Source organism: Anastrepha obliqua, chromosome 3 (assembly GCF_027943255.1).
Source record: "Anastrepha obliqua isolate idAnaObli1 chromosome 3, idAnaObli1_1.0, whole genome shotgun sequence".
NCBI lineage: Eukaryota > Metazoa > Arthropoda > Insecta > Diptera > Tephritidae > Anastrepha > Anastrepha obliqua.
Window position 1 is genome coordinate 51,335,026 of NC_072894.1, and position 12,075 is coordinate 51,347,100.

At 36.5% G+C, this 12,075-nt stretch overlaps 1 protein-coding gene across 1 annotated transcript in view; it reads right to left on the bottom strand.

Moving 5' to 3' along the window:
- LOC129242828 (EGFR adapter protein-like) overlaps positions 1-12,075 on the bottom strand; it is a 110,111-nt gene that overhangs the window by 22,147 nt on the left and 75,889 nt on the right. The gene's annotated exons all lie outside the window — the stretch shown is intronic.

Here is a 12,075-nt window from a genome sequence, read left to right on the forward strand (position 1 = left end):
GCAAATTTTCTAAACAATGCTTGAATTTTACCAAGATAAAGCCGAGTAATAACGGCAGGAAGAAAGCGTAAAATAACAAAAACAAACAATGGGCTTTAGCAAGACAACAGCAAACTTTATATTTTCAAGTAAATTACATGTATACAAACGTATGTATACATCTATAGTACCATGTATAGGTAAGGAGTCCTTATATAAAATTTTTGAGCCGTCATGAAGGGTAGACCATCGGTTGGACTCTTTTCAAAAATGTTAAAATGAAATGTTAAATATTTTCCAATGACTTTTGTTTTGTTAAAAAGTGGGAAACCTTCCGGTTAATTGGGGAATATAATTTAATGTAAATGGTCGTTTCGGGCCGATAATGATGCGGTCCGAAAATTTACATCAAGCGCTTAGTCGTAGATATAAAAATGCTTGTCATCTGTGCCAGTTACTTTACATTCTGAGCTAATTGAATTTCATGATTGAGACGAGCTCTTTACGCGGTGAGCAGACATTTTCGTGCTTATAACCTTACTATTGTCAACAGTAGCAATATTCTCGGTTGGGCGAACCGGCTGAACACAGGAATAGCTTGTGATGTCGGATAGCATGCCAATTTATCAAAATTTCCTCTTTCTTTCACTTAAGAAGTAAGTTTTCAATATTGCGAGAGGTTTTTGAAGCGTAAGATGATTTAATTTGAATTCTTCTTCTTAATTGGCGCGATAACCGCTTACGCGATTTTGGCCGAGTTTAACAAAGCGCGCCAGTCGTTTCTTTCTCGTGCTAACCGGCGCCAATTGGACACACCAAGTGAAGCCAAGTCCTTCTCCACCTGATCTTCCTCTGCTACCACCAGCTGGTACCGCATCGAATACTTTCAAAGCCGGAGCGTTTGTATTCATTCGGACTACATGACCCAGCCAACGTAGCCGCTGGATCTTTATTCGCTGCACTATGCCTATGTCGTCGAAAAGTTGAATTTAATTTGAATTGCCGATATTTAATGCTGGGTTTCTGAAACCTGTCTGAGCGCTAAACCGTTAACAGTCACGAAATCGCATGCGATTTAACAAGAGGCCAGCTGATGGCCCATCCTTTATGTCTTTACGTAAGTGCTGTGCGCTCTCAACATTTTTGCGGTTCTAAGTAGTGGCAAATTTTGTGGCTTGTCAAAGTCTTTAACTTCATTTAAGTGGCTTCAAGTTCTTGGTGCATCACGCATGTTGTTGTTTTGATTTTGGATCTTTTTATGGTCATACATTTAAATTGTTGTGGCTAGCAATGTGGCCACATAAATATTCTAAAAAACATGGCGGTGGTAGTTGACTGTGACTCAAGTTGGAATGCTTCAGATAAAGTAGCTAATTTGATTTCGACTCGTTTATACAGCACAGGAATATTCCAACATGCAAGGTGGCACAAAATTAATAATTCAATTTTTTTTCGAATAATTGTTGTACTAAGTACAAAAACAAAAAATATATTTTCAGTAATGGAAATCGTTATTTTGACCCTTACGCGCTTCATTGCTTGTCTGTTGCTGTATACTGCAGTTTACAAAATTCAATTATTACTGACGTGCCTTGCCATTATAAATCTTTATATAGGGGACTAATTTTGTGCCATGTCTTGTATAACCATAATAAAAATGAACAGTGTAATACTGAAAGAGGCTTGACAATTTTTCAAATGTTTGAGGTTATAACAGCTGTGGAAGCTATTTTGCTGTCTTTCACTCACTAAAAGGATGGAATTCATAAATTGGAATCTCGTTGGAACAAGATACTATACTAAACCGCAAAACGTATTGAATAATACATACATAGTATGTTCTATATTCTTGTATGCTTAATTTTGCAACCTCGGATGATGATTGGCCCATCAAATGGTAGAAAAACTAGTTTGTCGTTCCTCCGCCGACAACGGCGTTGATTAGTTTTGCGGCCCCTTGTTATAAATACTTAGTCTTGCCATACTTGTCACACTCCGTGACAACTTTTACAATCCATACGGCGAGAACAAATTCGCAGAAGAAAGTTCTGTTATTTTAGCTTTTGTTCATATGCATTCATAAATTATACTCAGTTTCGTGGCAAATTTCGCTAGTTAACAAGGAGCTAGGGAAAATCGCATTGCAGAGATTGCATTACAAAAGGGTAGTAAAAGTGAAAGTCAGATTTACGAATTGCTGAAGAAACTTAATGATTAAAGAATGTTTGTTTACCGCACGATTAATCGTTTTTCGCAAACGTCTGAAGTGACAAACAGACAGATAAGTGGTCGATCTCGCATGGTTCGAACCAGTGCTGCCATAAAAGCCGTTTGAGAAAGAATTCACTGAAATCATATTAGAAAGCAGTGAAATGGATGTATCGACCAGATCCATGCCAAGACTAATTAGCGATCATCTCCACATGAAAGCCTTCCGTCGCTCAACTGATCATCTTTTGACAACGCGCTTGAAGATTAGACTCAACAGATGCAAGCAGCTTCTTCGGTAGTATGCGGTCAACGGCCATGAAAATATTATTTTCATAGATCAGAAAATGATCAATGTTGAAGAAGTTCTTAATAAGAAAATCGACAAAATCTATGCCAAAACTTATAAAAACCAAAAAATGTTGTTCCGAGTGTTCAGCGTGGTCACCATCCAGCCTCCGTAATGGTTTGGTTGGGAGGATTCCCGGTCATTTTCCCGAATCGAATTTCCCGAATGCCGCTGGCCCGAATGTCTAAAATTCCGAATAACCAAAATCCCGAATGCCATTTTCCCGAATGCCAGTTTCACGAATGGCTATGTCCCCGAAAAATAAAATTTTTTTTTTATTAGTAATAAAGGATTTACTGCAATAAATTTTTGTAAAAGTGAACATATACATATTTGTAAGCCAATTAGAGCACAATATTATAAGAAATTGCTTTTAAATAGTCCAATACTCTGTTTTCTCTTCTATAATATGACAACTGGTTCCCCTGGCATTGTATCCGCGGTAATTGTACGAACTGTACATTCTCCATTCCGAAGTTTCACGCAATCCCAATAAGCTTTTCCTTTACTTCTTTTTCATCGCTGATATAAATGACCGTCCAATATTAATTTCGTCCCTAATATTTCTCGTGCTGGTTCCATTGTGATACGAATATATGTAGAATTAAAATATAAAAATGTTCAAACACTAAAAATTTTATACAAAAATGTCGAGAACAAACAGAAGTTAAAAAGTAGAATGATAGTTGCATTCGTTTCTATGGTAACATTATTCTTCTGTTGGAACCATTTATGCGTCAATTATTTAAAAATATTCGGTAAATTAGTTATTCGGGAAATTGGTTTTCGGGAAAATGGATTCGGGAAACTGGCATTCGGGAAAATGGCATTCGGGATTTTGGTTATTCGGAATTTCAGACATTCGGGCCAGCGGCATTCGGGAAATTCGATTCGGGAAAATGACCGGATACCGGTTGGGAGTGTCTTGTAAAGGTGTTACATCTCTTAATTTCTGCGAAAAAGAGGTTAAAACAGGGCAAAAGTGTACCAGGAGCATGTCGTAGAAGGCGTGGTGAAGCAGTTGAGCGGATTCTCCAGCAAGATTCCGCTTCAATTCATAAGACAAAAACCACTCAGGAGTGGCTAAAAAACAATATTCAACAACAAGATTGACTATCTGGAAGTCCAGATCTGAATTCATTGATTTACAGTTTGGGGTTAGAATTGAAGAACATGGCCTGTCGAAGATCTCACAGAAATTTACAGAGTCTCAAACAATCTTTGGTTCAAGCAGCGACGTTAATATCCATGGAAATCGTGCGTCCTGCATTAGCTGAATGGCCTACTCGTTTGAAGGCTTGTGTAAGAGCAAATGGTGACTTTGAATTGACTCTAGAATTGTGTTCTAACTGACTTTTTTTCTTTGCATTCTGTGCAGAAACCGAATCTGCTAGAAACGATGTCGAGAAAAAATCTTCCATGTAAATCGACCCACCTTAATATATAGTACACACTCGTATATAGTATTTAATCACCGTAACCAGTCTATCATGAACTCGGCGCATGGAAAAGCAAATTTGAAATAATAAAGAAGCAAACAAGAAGTCACTTGAGTGAGTAGTTTGCAATGTTCCTAATCCTTCTTCCAAGTATATGTTGAATGTAATTGACAAATCACATTAGAATTTGTTGGCAATTTTATGCAATGCAGCTATGAAACTGTCTCAGTTTTCATAACTAAACTCTCCAAACAATAGCCAACCGAAGAGGCATTATGATTTTATGGGCAGCCATATAATAAAATATTTATTAGACTTAGACCGCCTATCGGCAGTTACTTGGTTATGCGAGCTTGTGTGCCATTTAGGCATATTGGCTAAGTTTTAATGTAGTCTTTTTGTTGTAGCTATTGTTTACACATCAATGAATTTTATGTAGGCATAGGGATAAGGTTTCATTCAAGTGTGTGTGTGTGTGTGTGGGTTTGAAAACTCCTTTGGATTTATTACCAATATTTGATTATTATGAGCTTGACTTTTGCAATTTGTACACCAGTACAGACAAGTACATATGTATGTATGTATATGTGTTATTGGCGGTCCTGGCAAGGCAGATGTTTATGTTATTTAATAACTAACTAACTATCAAATTTAAGCTATTAACGGTAAAATGTAAAGACTTCAAAAGTATTCATATGAGACGCACTTATTGGCTTAATTTTAGTTGATACTTCAACTTGGTGTTGATACTTCAACTTGGCTTTATTACTAATTTTCTTCCGTTAGATTTGTCAACATTGTAATTTTAGTGTTGCATTTACATGTGTACAAGTATGTACATATTTAAATCAATTAACTTATGTTGAGAAAATAAGGTAGAGAATTCCAGATGTTTGCACCTTCAAAATTAACAAAAGCTCAAAACAGTAGGCAATTTAAGAATATCTGTAAAATAAACGCCACAGTTTGGTAAATACTCTGTTCTCGGTTAGTTTTTAGAAAATATTTCAAGTTAAATATTTTGCCATTTGAGCACTTCATAGAGCCTTTGACTATACGATAGTTTAAATAAGCAATATATAATATTGTTCAGCAACAAAGTTGTTGTTATTCAACATATTTTTTTTTTCAGCTCGACACGCCTTCCAGGTAATACGATTCTCACCCCAATAAGGTGTTAATTTCTTCATTCAATAGAAATCTCTTAGTGTCGATCCATTTTTAAAGATTTGGAAACAGTAAGTAGGGTGCTAAATTTCGAGCATATGCAAGATAATAAAAACGACGGTAACCCTCCTCCTACACGACTAACATGGGGGACGAAGTCCGCATAACGTACGATTGAAAATGACCGCCCAAAAAACCGAAGCGGGACTTATCAGTGCGTGCAGAAAAAAGGAGGAAATAAAACTACATATCGACACTATGATTCTCTGGAATGGATTAAGTATCTTGGCATGGTAATAAACAGGCGTCTTAGCTACAAGCAGCATTTATCTCCGGTAAGCGCAAGGGCTGATACCATCAATAGAGCACTAACAAGAATGCTGCCTAATATTGACGGATCGCAAGGCAGCAGAAGACGTCTCTCATCGACGGTTGTAGAATCCCTAATCTTTTAAGCTGCCCTTATATGGGCCGACGCTAAAACATCCAGCATACAATATGCACAATACAATACGCCGTAGGGTGACATGTGGATATAGGACGGTCTCAAGAGACGCAATAGGCATTATTACGGTATAACTACCAGCTTACATTCAGACTAAAGAATTTAGCCGCCTCTGTGGCTGGCGGGAGCTAAGCCGTCATTAGAAAAAAAGCTGCAGAGCGACTGCATTCAATAGAAGAATGGTAAAGCATGCTCAAAGCTCTTCTGTTCTCCAGCTTTCGACTGGAGGTGGACTGCGTACGAACTTTTGTATGGGGAATATCACATATAGAGCCCCACATAAAATCTCTCAAAACAATATGTAAGGGATGAGTTTGATGTTCAGATTGCGATTGATAATGTCCAAACAATCCTTTGAAGTTCTCAAACGGTTGCATTTGTTATCATTGGCCTGTTGGTTCTTTAAGTTGGTACACTTTCCGTCATTCTCAGCTTGCCTCCTACTTCACATGAATTTTATCGAACCAGAAGTGCGAACCTAAATTGAAATTAGCCAAAACGTTAGCCATCACTTATGCTGGAACGAAAGCTTCAAAATTGAGGAGTTTCGGTTGTTCCGCATAATATTTTCAAGCCTTTGCGTTTGCGTTATGCTTTCTGTTGAACAAATATAATTTTTATTGAGCGTAGGAATGTGACTTTTTCCATTTTTACGAAATTTCTTGGAGACGTCTGTTTTAAATGGCTTTCGTATCAAAACTATTTGACAGATTAGAGAAAAAGAACTTGGGTGCTTTTTGACACAAAAATAGTACAACGTTGAACTTCATAAATGTTAAGGGCTCTAATTTTCAGTGCATTATTGACCTAATCTCCTAATCGCGTAATTGTGCCAGCTGTTTTTTTCTACACAAATTGGGAACAGATTTGATTATCTCTCATCACTCGATATAGTGATCCTTCACCAGCATGGGTTCAAGTGCGAGTATATAAAAATGGGCGTTGGATATGAAGTAGAATCTCCGATTTTTTTTGCGAAGTGATTTACATCTGTACTCACAATAATAATAGCGCGGCATATTGCAAGTTTTTGACTATTTTTTACCTAATTTATTTTTTTATAAAAACATAATTTGTACTGCAACGCAAAGTTTCAAAAGTTATACCCAAACGCAATGGGCTATAAAATTGTGTACTCGAAATTTTTCTAAAAATTCTGATTGAAGAGTTTGAAATTTTATGAGAATTTGTACAAAGTTTGAAACTTTGAGTTATACGGATGTTGATGTAGTAAAAACTATATTTATATAAAAAAATAAAAAAAATTATAAAGCGTAAACAAATAGTTGAAACTTTGCAATATGTCGCTATTATTATAACTGCGAACACAGATGTACTTATAAACATATGTTGCTGGCGCAACAGCCTTTCCAGAAGTCTACTTCAAATGGAAATTTCAACTTAAATCTTTGATTTTACAAAATGATTGTTTGTCGCTTTAACTCATTCGTTTTTACCACTACCAAAATGCTATATTTATTCAGCAAGTAGATGCCTTAGCAAAAGTCTTCGATAATCCGTAGCTTATTTACAACCAAAAGTTTTCACTGAAAACTAAAAAAAAAAAATCTGCAAGTTAAAAAAATTAAAAGTAGAAACTGCAAAAGTTGCTGATGAGAAAGTTGCTAGAAGAGTTGTTTTCAGGTTTGCCAATACAAAAACACGTATTTACATAAGCTATTTAGGCCAAATTGTATTGCCAAAGCTTCACCTGAAATTAGTTGTTACAGCTTAGTGCATCGTAAGCTATAGCAAAGATTATTTGGCTCACTGAGTTGGGCGCATAAGGGTGGATTAATGGCTACTATTCGGTAAAAATGTATGTTTATGTGTGTGTAGTTTAAAAGTTTTTTCTTTCTAAGAATAGCAACCCAAAGCAGGATGCAACGAGCCAATTGGTGCAAAAAGTTTCGAACAGAATAAGAAAGGATAAGATGGAAAGATGAAAAAGTGTGTGTTGTGTTGCGTTGCGTTGCAGTAAACAAATTGCAGCAAAGTACACTTCGATGACGCCACTGCAAGTTGCAGCCATCGGCTAAGGTATGCAGGTAATTGGTTGCACTTAGGTTCCTGACAAAAGTTGTAGTTGTTGCTGGATAATACTTTTTGTTCGTTTATTGTACCGGTGCTTTTACGTTGCCTTTTGTTGTTGTTATCTTTGTTGCCAGTATGGCGCAGAACTTTTGCAATCGCAACATAATTTATGATGTTGCACGTATTTATGCATTGTGTGGCAGACAGAAGAAGTTCACTTTCGGAGCTTTGCTGATGTCGCCAGTGATTTGTGTTATTGTTGCTTACTACTCTTAGATACTTTTCCGCTCACTAAAGTGTTGCCATTTTGGTTTATTGGTGCAATGGCACTAGCGTTGTTTGGCGAATTCGTGGCCACCTATGTTGAGGCGCCATTTAGGTATGCTGTTGTTGTTCCTTCGCTCCTTAAAATTACTGCTGATGACAAAAACATTGAAATTAATGACTTAGACATTTTTATACCGTTAAAGTTTTGTACCAAAGTGCAAACAATGTTGCAAGCGGAAGAGATTGTAGTTTATGAACTATACAGTTATAGTAGAAAGTTATTCCCTTTCTTGCCGTTCAGATAAGCAGGAATAATACCCGTTACGAAAAACTTGAACTAATGAAGCAAATTTCTGCTTCCGAACAGGAGCGACTTTGCTAATTAGAAACCATTTCACAAAGACAACTCAAGTGGCAAGTGGTGACGTTTGCTTTTCGAGAGTGGGATTTACATATGATTCAGTGAATTAACGATTTGATCCAGTCTGGGAGCCACAGTAGATTTTTTAATTGTAGGGAATGTAACTATTTGTGCAAAATTTGAAATGCAGTGAAATGCGCAATTTCGCGCAACCACTGAAACAGGCAATATGGAAAAGTATAAAATAAATAAATAAAAACGGAATCGAACTAAAAGCCTCTTTAATACATCAATCAATCACGCACTAGATGGACCCAGCCATGAAAAAATTCTCGAAAAATGAAGTTAAAGAAGTGAAAAAAAAGCTTAAAAAAGGCCCCTTGATAATTCTGACCTCACAACAGGAGATGTACTGAAACAACTCCCAGAAGAACGACTCACTTTTTTTACGTCTAGATATATATAATTCTATTACATTATCTGGTTTTGTTCCCTCGCAATGGAAAGTAGCTCAAGTACAATTGATCGTTAAACCAGGAAACAGCGCTGATCAAGTCGAATTATATCGAAAAGAATGGAATCCATTTTCCTCTAAAGAATGAAAACCGAAATATAGTGCCAAATCACCAATTCGGTTTCAACAAAAAACACATCCATATTTTCACCAAAAGGAAGGCTCTAGGAATAAAACTTAGAAGCTTATATTGGTTACCATATCGAAATTCTCATATTTCTCTTGAAAGTAAGCTCTCGCTTTGGATTACTAGAGCTAACTCGAACATCGAAATACTTCAAAGATTCCAGACGAAAATCTTTAAAATGATCTCAAACGCCCCTTATTGTATCAAAAATGCATTCATCGGGATATCAAAGTATCACAGTCACAATAATTGAAGAAATAAGAAAATATGCCACACCACACAACACACGCCTCTAATCGCACTCAAGCCCTCTTGTTACAGAAATAATACCAAATCCCATAACCTTCACCAGACTCAAGAGAAAGCCTGCAAGCGACCTCATAAATAGGATAATAAACTAATCGAAATTATTATTGATAATAAAATTAGTAAATGGTTGCTTTAAGTAAAAGTATCGCTTAATGTTTAAAAAACCGATCGCAATAAAGAAATGGATTTAAAAAAAGGGGGTTTTCTCTATCTATGTGGAAGTGGCAGCTTTGGAGCTACATTACAGTTAGATTTCTAGTTCTATATGCTCGGAAAAAGTATGTAGCCACGAACAATTCGCCTTTCCTAGAAATCGCTAGATTCTAAAGAGCAAATAAGGAGCGTCAGCGCATTTGATAATGCTTGAGGATAGTCAATTATACTCCAGTCAGCGTTAAATATACTACAGTAGTCAATTGGAACTCAGAATGCTTTGATGTATTTAAAATAAGATATCAAATGCCGTCAGCATATTTTTCGTACATCTACATATAAGTTCTATGCTTCCTGTAGCACATTTCCCTTGGAAAAAAGAACAAATATCTAGTGCACCAGTTCAGTACCAGTGGTTTTCCTACAGGGCTGCTGCATGACATGGCGCTATTACAATAACCGCGCTTGTAAATGTCTGCTTGCGTATGCACCTACATAAATGCGAGTACATGCATGTACCCATGTTTCAAATGACAAATGTTACATCCGGCTGATTTGAACTTGTTATGCTTTCCGAAATTCTGTACTTGACACAACTATATATGCACTTGTTGGCATTTGATATTGTACATCAATTATGACACATTATTGTTTCTATGTTTCGTTGGCACTAACAATTTTGCCAGCCACAAGATTTTGACAACACGAGCTGATTACTTCTGCTCTCTCGATGTCACTTTGCTTTTGCAATGCAATGCCACTGCAGCATACTCCAGCTCTTATTGTTGTTGCTGTTGTCATTGTAACAGTTGTTCAGCAGCATGTTAACATGACTGCGACTCGATCTCAAAATAGTCAAACGTGCTGTATTGATGCAGGCTTCCCGAGGACCGAAAGTAAAGTTTTCTAGTAGCATTTCCAAAAAAAAAAACAAAAACAAACATCCAATTTAATTATTTTAGAAATAAACAGAAATAATTAATGCATAAATAGTTCAATGACTTGGCAAAAATCGTTTAACTTAATCTATGAAAAATCTACCCACATTATGAAGATAATGAAAGAACCACTTCAACAACCAAAATTTTACCTAGACTCCACTAAGTTGTAAAAAGTAGTTGCACAATGACTTGTTGAGATCATCATCATAAAACATTTCAAATTAAAATACATTATTAAATATTAAATCCCCAAAAAGCTGCATTTATCATGGCTCAGCAGCTTAGGAGACAAAGGCAGACAAGTAAATAATTTACAAATTTTGCCCTTCGCTAAACTCAACACGTCCTTATACTTATTTGCCTAGGCGCATATGAATACACACACACATGTGGACTACCTGCACATGATGCATGAACGCTTCTTCGGCTAAGTGGAGTAGAGCATCGAGTCAAGTCACTTGAAGTGTGCTTGACTTGACTTGCCTTAACTTGACTGACATCAAGAAAAGATTTTAAATGTACACAAATAAAAATGAAAAGTCAGAAAATATTAACAACGCTTAGGAGAACAAAATCTACGGATGTACGTATATACATATTATAAATACATACATATGTTATATGTATATGTATGGGTTTATAGGCTAACCCTATAGAGAAAATTCAGAATGAACGGAATACCGGTCCAGCGGCAAATGCACATCAGTCAGCAGTCTAATTTCAGCACTTGGAAGGCCAAGAAAAAGTAAATTCGATGTGGTCAGTTTAATACAAATTTACCCATTGGTTTAACAATCTACATATAAATAAACTCGTACATATGTATGTGCATATGGTACAAGTGCTCACTTAATTTAGTCACTTTATCTCTTCACAATATTCAAAATATTTTTCATGCTAATTTCTTTCATAATTTTTTTCTAAAAATATGGTTCATTGTTTAACAAACACCATACAAATCAAAGCTGAAAAAAATTTTACAAAATTAACAACGCAGTTTTATAATATTTTCGGACCCCTTTTATATGGAGGTATTTGCTTAACATCGACTGAATATGTAGGAGTTATTGTGGACAGTATTATACGCATGCGGGAAAATGCTCGGGAAGACTTCGGGCTTATCTCTTTGGCTCACACGTTGCATATATATATAAGTACATAGCGGTCATCAGACCAAAAATGCTCTATGGTTCACTGGTATGGTGGACGGCGTGCGATAAAGTGACTTGCGTCAAAAGATTGGAGGGCGTGCGGGGTATTTCAGAAATAGGTGTAACTATTAGCCCAACTCCAACACCGGCAATAAAATATGTATCGACTGGCATCCAATCAAATTAGTAGTAAGAAACTCAGCGAAAGATGCGCTCTAAGACTGAGGATGACTGGACAATTCTTACAAAGTCATTTTGGTCATAGTAACATACAGGACATAAACGGAAGGCCAGACTACGTTATTCACCAAGTAAACTTTGGTAAGAGGCCTAGTTTTGTAATAGAACAGAATGACTAGCAGAAGGGTTAGAATCCGATTACCAAGTCTACAATTTTTTTACAGATGGATCCAAAATGATAGAACGACAGCTGTTCCTGTCTTCTGCCCGCAGTTTGATCTCCAAAAGTCTTTCCGGCTTCCTAATCACTGTCACATAGTTCCAGCTGAGATCTATACTGTAACCAAAGCAGCTGAATTAGTGTTGGAATATGCACCCCTGCACAAACATC